Source organism: Talpa occidentalis, unplaced genomic scaffold, assembly GCF_014898055.3.
Source record: "Talpa occidentalis isolate TD23 unplaced genomic scaffold, MPIMG_talOcc4v2.1 talOcc4.6, whole genome shotgun sequence".
Taxonomy (NCBI): Eukaryota; Metazoa; Chordata; class Mammalia; order Eulipotyphla; family Talpidae; genus Talpa; species Talpa occidentalis.
Window position 1 is genome coordinate 78321974 of NW_023604972.1, and position 6000 is coordinate 78327973.

Here is a 6000-nt window from a genome sequence, read left to right on the forward strand (position 1 = left end):
CACATGAGAGTAACTACTACTATTCCTGTCCTCCTCTATCATTATCTTCTCCCACAGGGGACAAAGTTATCTCAGGACCAATCAAGGGGGCAGTGACATTCTTAGATAATTTGTGGTTTGGGGCTGGAGGCAGAGGAGAGCTAAAGTTGGTTTATAGAATTTGATTTCAAATTCAAAGAATTTAGTTTCAAATATGCAATCAGAGGTAGAATAGGCTGTAGGCTCTCTTCACATTTCTTCTTCACAATACCAAACAGAGACTTATTTATATTAATAAAATAAGCATTCTTTTAAAGATTCATTTATTTATGCATAAAAGAACTGGGATACAGGTCAGAGGTATGGGAGGATTCACCAGGGACAGAGTGGGGAACAGAAGAGGCAGACTGACTGAAATACACTGCTGAGGGGAGCAGCGGGCAAGTCAGGAGAGGTCTGCTGCACCATGTGGGTAGCAACCCGGCCTGTCAGGTATCGAACTCATGCTGCAGAGGCTGTAGATAGCTTCACGGTGCTGTGCTTAACCCCTTGTGCCACCAGGGAGGCCCAATAAACAATTTTAAAAGGGAAATCTTTCTAAGAGATCTAGAAATCCAAGTCACTCACACATTGGCATGGATTGCTAACTTAAATTCTATAAGTTATTACTGTTTGGCACAAATGTGTGGATAGACTGAACAGAAAAGTAAACCACTGACCCCTATAAATAATGGTGGGGTTGATCAAATTATAGCTAAATAAACTTTATGCTGTAATTTCATTCTCTATCCCTTTTTGTCCTAAAGAAAAAGATGAAGCTTTTTTTTTATTCTTTTATAAACATGATTCTTAATCCTTTCAGTTATGACTATAGCAAAATATGTGTAGAGTTAACAATAGTCAGAATGTTCTTACTTTTCAAATTTGGTTTTTATTTATGAAAGCCCTTTCCTGGCCTTGGGATTCCTTGCTAGTTCAGTGCTCTTTCCCTGTCACGATCGCTACCTTTTGTTTCGTCATCTCTTTTGGTATCTTGAAAAAGTGGTCTACATTCCTTCCACCTCATCTTCCCCTTTTACTTTTCAAATCTTTGTAATCAAAATTCTGTCATCACTGTTTTACTAATACACTTGCCAAAACAAAAAGGTGCTGTAGTGGCAGAAAGGGCACAGAGCAGGATTTCCATGGTCCGAGCAGACGGGTGAAGGAGGAGTCCTGGAGCCCTCAGTGGCTATTCCAGGCTTTTATTGAGTTTACCAGTTACATGGCAGGCAGGAGTCCTGGGGGGCCAGGAGGCTGGGGGGCCAGGAGGCTGGCAGGCCTCCCAGCCCCCGGCAAATCTTCACTCTTCGTGGTCTCTCTGGTGTTCTCTTGTGGTGTCCCTGCTGTCTCTACTTCTCTGCTGGTCCTGTTCTCCTTCTGGTGGTTTTCTGCTGGTGTCCTCGTGACACCGCCCTTAAAAGCTCAGTCCCAGCCTGGGTATACCCATCTACTTATGCCCACACCCCACTCCAGGTGCCCGCCATCAAGCACGCATTCAGGACTGCAGGGTTCCATCATCAATCCTAATGGCGGGAGGGCAGAAAAGCCTGACAATCATTTACATTACAGGTGCTCACCTGTTAAGTTAGCTTTGAAGACCTCCTCTATGTTCTCATTCACTTAATTTCACTGCAGAATGGAATCACCTTCTACCTTCCATTCACTGGTTTTCCTTCTACTTCTTAGAACAACTGACTTCTCTTCCAGTGTCCATAGAATAAAAGTAAGAATTTCTTCAACATTCTTCCACTTGGGGCCTCAATTGTGGTGCAAGGTATTAAGTCTCAGCACTAACAAGCTATCACCAGCAACTGCAGTGGGAGTTCGATCCCTGGCCAGGGAGCTATCCACATGGCACAGCAGACCTCTCCTGACTTGCCTGCTGCTCCCCGCAGCAGTGAATTTCAGTAGTTCTGCTTGTTCTGCTCCCCACTCTGTCTCTGGTGAATCCTCTCACCCTCTTGCACCTTTGGCCTACACCCCAACTCTTGTATGCCTAAATAAACAAATCTTAAAAAAAAATTCTTAAACAGGTTAAACCAGTGGTTCTTAATCTTGACTCTACTTTAGAATCACCTAGGAAAGCTTTACCTACTGATGATGCTCAGGTCCCACTCCCAGAGGTTCTGATTTAATAGTTCTGGGGTGTACCTCAGTTTTGGGAGATTTTATTAATACCACCCCAGGTGGTTCTAAAACTGCCAGAAATGGTAACTGTCTGGAACTGTACCTCAGACTTCAGGAGGGGTGATTATTTTCTTAGAGACTTGGACAAAATTGACTCAAGCCCCTGCCCCTTAGGAAAACCTAAGTACTCTTTAAAATAACTGAATTCTGGGGGGGGGGGCCTCCCGATGGCGCAGCGGTTGAATGCTGGTTTGCGAAGCTGCCTGCAGCCTCTGCAGCACTGGTTCGATCCCTGGCTGATCCCGGCCACGGGAGGAGGGTCCCACATGGCACACAGACCTCTCCTGCCGCCCGCTGCTCCCCTCAGCAGTGTACTTCGGTCCTTCTGCCTGCTCTGCTCCCCGCTCTGGCTCTGGTGAATTCTCTCACCCTTCCGTGATTCTGACTGTACCCAGTGCTTGTATAAATAAATAAATAAATCTTTAAAAATAAATAAATAAAATAAAATAACTGAATTCTGAGGGCTGATATTCTCATGGTCCTTTCTGGTTCCTCGTTCCCAACTGTAGTGCCAGGAAGGAATAGAGCAGGATCTCTATGATCTGAGCAGAATGGGAAAGGAGAGTCCTGGAGCCCTTGGTGGCTTTTTCAGGCTTTTATTGGGATTCTGCCAGGTACACGGAGAGTCAGGGGTGTGGGGCAGGGGTTGGGGGCTGGGGTCACAGGAGGCTGGCAGGCTCCCATCCCCTGGAAATCTTCACCCTTTCTGGGCTATCTGGCATTCTCGTGGTTTTCTGGATTCTCTGCTGGTGCTGCTCTCTCTGCTTGTTCTCTTGTGGCGTCTCCATGACGTCGCCCTTATAAACCCCAGTCTCAGCCCAGGTGTACCCACCTACATATCCCACACCCCACTCCAGGTGCCTGCCATCGGGCATGCCAATGCTAATGGTGGGAGGAAAAAAGCCTGATAGTTTTCCTACACAAAACCCTGAAAATCTGGTATAATTTTGCATCTCAACTAAACTAGTGGTCCTTTTGCATTGTGTTCTACACAGGCAATAGATACAGTTCATTTTCCTTTGCTGTCTCTCTGAACTGCACACTGAAGATAGTTTCATGTTGGGAGGCTTACTGAAGGGTCAGTGGAAGGGATTTACACTAAAACAAATTGAGACGAGCAGTTGTTTTATTAACATCCAACTTCCTGCCATATAACTGAGCCTTGTCTTGCATTAGAACTTTCTTTTTCTAAAATTGTAATTGAGGTAATACTAGTTTATAGAGCGTATATGACAGGAGAATAGGGTCACATCTCCTCAGATGTATACTGCCTTGCCACACCCACCACCAGGGCACCCATATCCCTTTATCACCCAACACTGATATATGGAGTCATATATAACCTCCCCCTTCGTTCTTCCCCATCTCACTCATCTAATAGATTCAATTCTGCTGCGATATTTCCAGTGTCTGTCCTGGCTTAGTTTTGTCTGTTCCTTGGTTTTGTCCCTCTGTATTCCATATATGAGTTAATCATCTGTTATTTGTCTTTATTCCTCTGGCTATTGTACTTAGCATAATTCCCTTCAGTTCCATCCATGCTGTCACAAATGGCAAGAGTTCATCTATCTTTTTATAGCTGAATAGCCTTCCATCATGTGTATGTCCCCCATCTTTTTAATCTACTCTTATGTGGAGCACTTGAGGTTTGTTCCAAAACTTGGCTGCTGTAAATGTTCTGCAATACACAGGAGTACATATGACCCTTCAAATTAGTGCTTTTGCATTTTTGGATATTGCCTGGGAGTGGAATTGCTGGATTATATGATATGCCTGTTTTTAATGTTTTTGAGACACTTCCACATTTTTTTCTATAGAGGCTGGACCAAAATGCATGAGGGTTCCCCTTTTTCTCCATAACTTCAACAACATTTGTTACTTCTGAGTGTTCTTTTTTTTTTTTTTGACATTAGCCATTCTTATGGGAGTGAGGAGATATTTCATTGTGGTCTTGATTTGAATTTCCCTGACAGTAAATGATATTTAACACTTTTTTATGTGTCTTTAGGCCATTTGCATGTCTTCTTTGGAGAAGTGTCTATTTATCTCTTCTGCTCCCCCCCCCTTTTTATGGAATCCATTCTTAGATTTTAATTATCCTTGTGTAAGGGGAAAAAGGATGTCCTAAAGCTAATTCCATACAGGTTTTGTGGACTCCCCCCCAATCCAGACCAAAGCCATCAGGACATTGGAAAGACAATCCCATCACCACCAAAGGAAGGTTGCTGGAAACTGAGGGTGGAGTTAAGCACCAGGTTTGATATAAAACCAGACACGTGGGCTTTGGGGGGGCGCCCTTTTGGCTCTCCACCAGCTCGCTGCTCTCGCCAGCTCTCAGAGTGCCATTGGGTTTCCAGGTCGGCGGATCGGGTAGGACGCATTTAAGATTTTTTCCCTATTTTCTCCCCGAGTTGTACATTCCCTCATTTCCCCTTCCCTTGTAAATAAACCTTTTATTAACCTTTTGTGTGTGCCTGCAGTGGGGTATTAATAAGTCCTTTTTAAGCGCGCGGGTGAGGACACACAGCCAGGCAACCCGTTTTATATCGGGGCTGCTCTGTAACACTTGTATTACTATATTAAATAATTTATATTTCCATTTCCTTGGCATCTCTTAGAGTCTGTCTTCTCTTACCAGTGTCTTAAAATACTGGAGTAGGATAATATATTGATTAATTTTTCCTCTGATTCAAATTTCATCTTCTCACTCCTTGCTCCTCACCCTTACCTATCTTAAAAAGTACTCACATTCAATCTGGAGGCCTTTTAATCACCACACATGGCTTCAGTTATCAGTTGCTGTGGTAGGCAGAGTCCTGGAGGTGTTTCTTCAAGACTCCCATCCTCTGTAATTCAACGAAGCTCCTATCGAAGGTACTACTGTGAAGAAACAAATGCAGATCCATTTACTTATGCATCTTAAATAAGGTGATCACCTTATTTTATCCATGTGGCCCAGTAGAATCATATGAACTCTGAAAACAGAGGTCAATAGAATAGAAAGTCCGTTCATGGCTTTCATCAGGGTGTGGTATGGTAATCACTTCTTGAAGAGATGTGAACCTATTCCCCTACATCTACAGTTGTAAGCCAGTGTTACCCCTAAACAAACAAAAAACAGACAAACAAAATCTCTTGCCAAAGACCCAAGAATAGGATGGATCTTCATGTTTGATGAAACATTCGACTCAATAGCTGTGGGACTTCAGCTACAAGCTTGCCTGGTTCTCAGGGGCAGCAGAAAAGAAAACAGGTCATGAAATACACATAGGGGAAGGCAGGAAAAGTCTTTGTCATGAGGCAACAGGAGATACACAGGTAGCAGCAGCACACAGCAGTACCAGTCCTCCTGAGTTCTGGCCACAGCATTTTCCCCATGCCTGTGCCTTGTGAGTGGCCATAAGAGGCCTGTGAGAGGCTGTGAGATATCTCCCCGCCCCCTGCAGGAAACCAATTAGCTTTTATATAATTTATAGACAAAGCTGCACCGGGTCAAGTTTAGACCTTGCTTATAGAAGTCTGTTCCACGCATGTGAACTGTATCAGCAAGGTTACAATAGTTAATTACTACTCTCTGTATATGCAGACTACATCTCAGTCTACATGTTACCTACTGGGCCACGTGTGATGGAAGGTCATGGCAAAAAATAGTCTGAGCAAATCTATGTTTTCCTGTGGGCCCCACATACTGGATTTGTAGCCCAGGTGGCATAATAATGAGTTACTTGATCAATCCCTGTGACTCACACATATGACAACAAAGGAATATAAAAGGAAGGGGAAAAGCAATTT

General features: G+C 43.8%; 1 long non-coding RNA gene across 1 annotated transcript in view; it reads right to left on the reverse strand.

The window, feature by feature from the left end:
- Nucleotides 1-6000, reverse strand: part of LOC129144702 (uncharacterized) — a 38101-nt gene that overhangs the window by 25553 nt on the left and 6548 nt on the right. The window contains exon 3 of the long non-coding RNA XR_008549140.1: nt 4983-5088. This is a non-coding gene — a long non-coding RNA (uncharacterized LOC129144702). The remainder of the gene's footprint in view (nt 1-4982; nt 5089-6000) is intronic.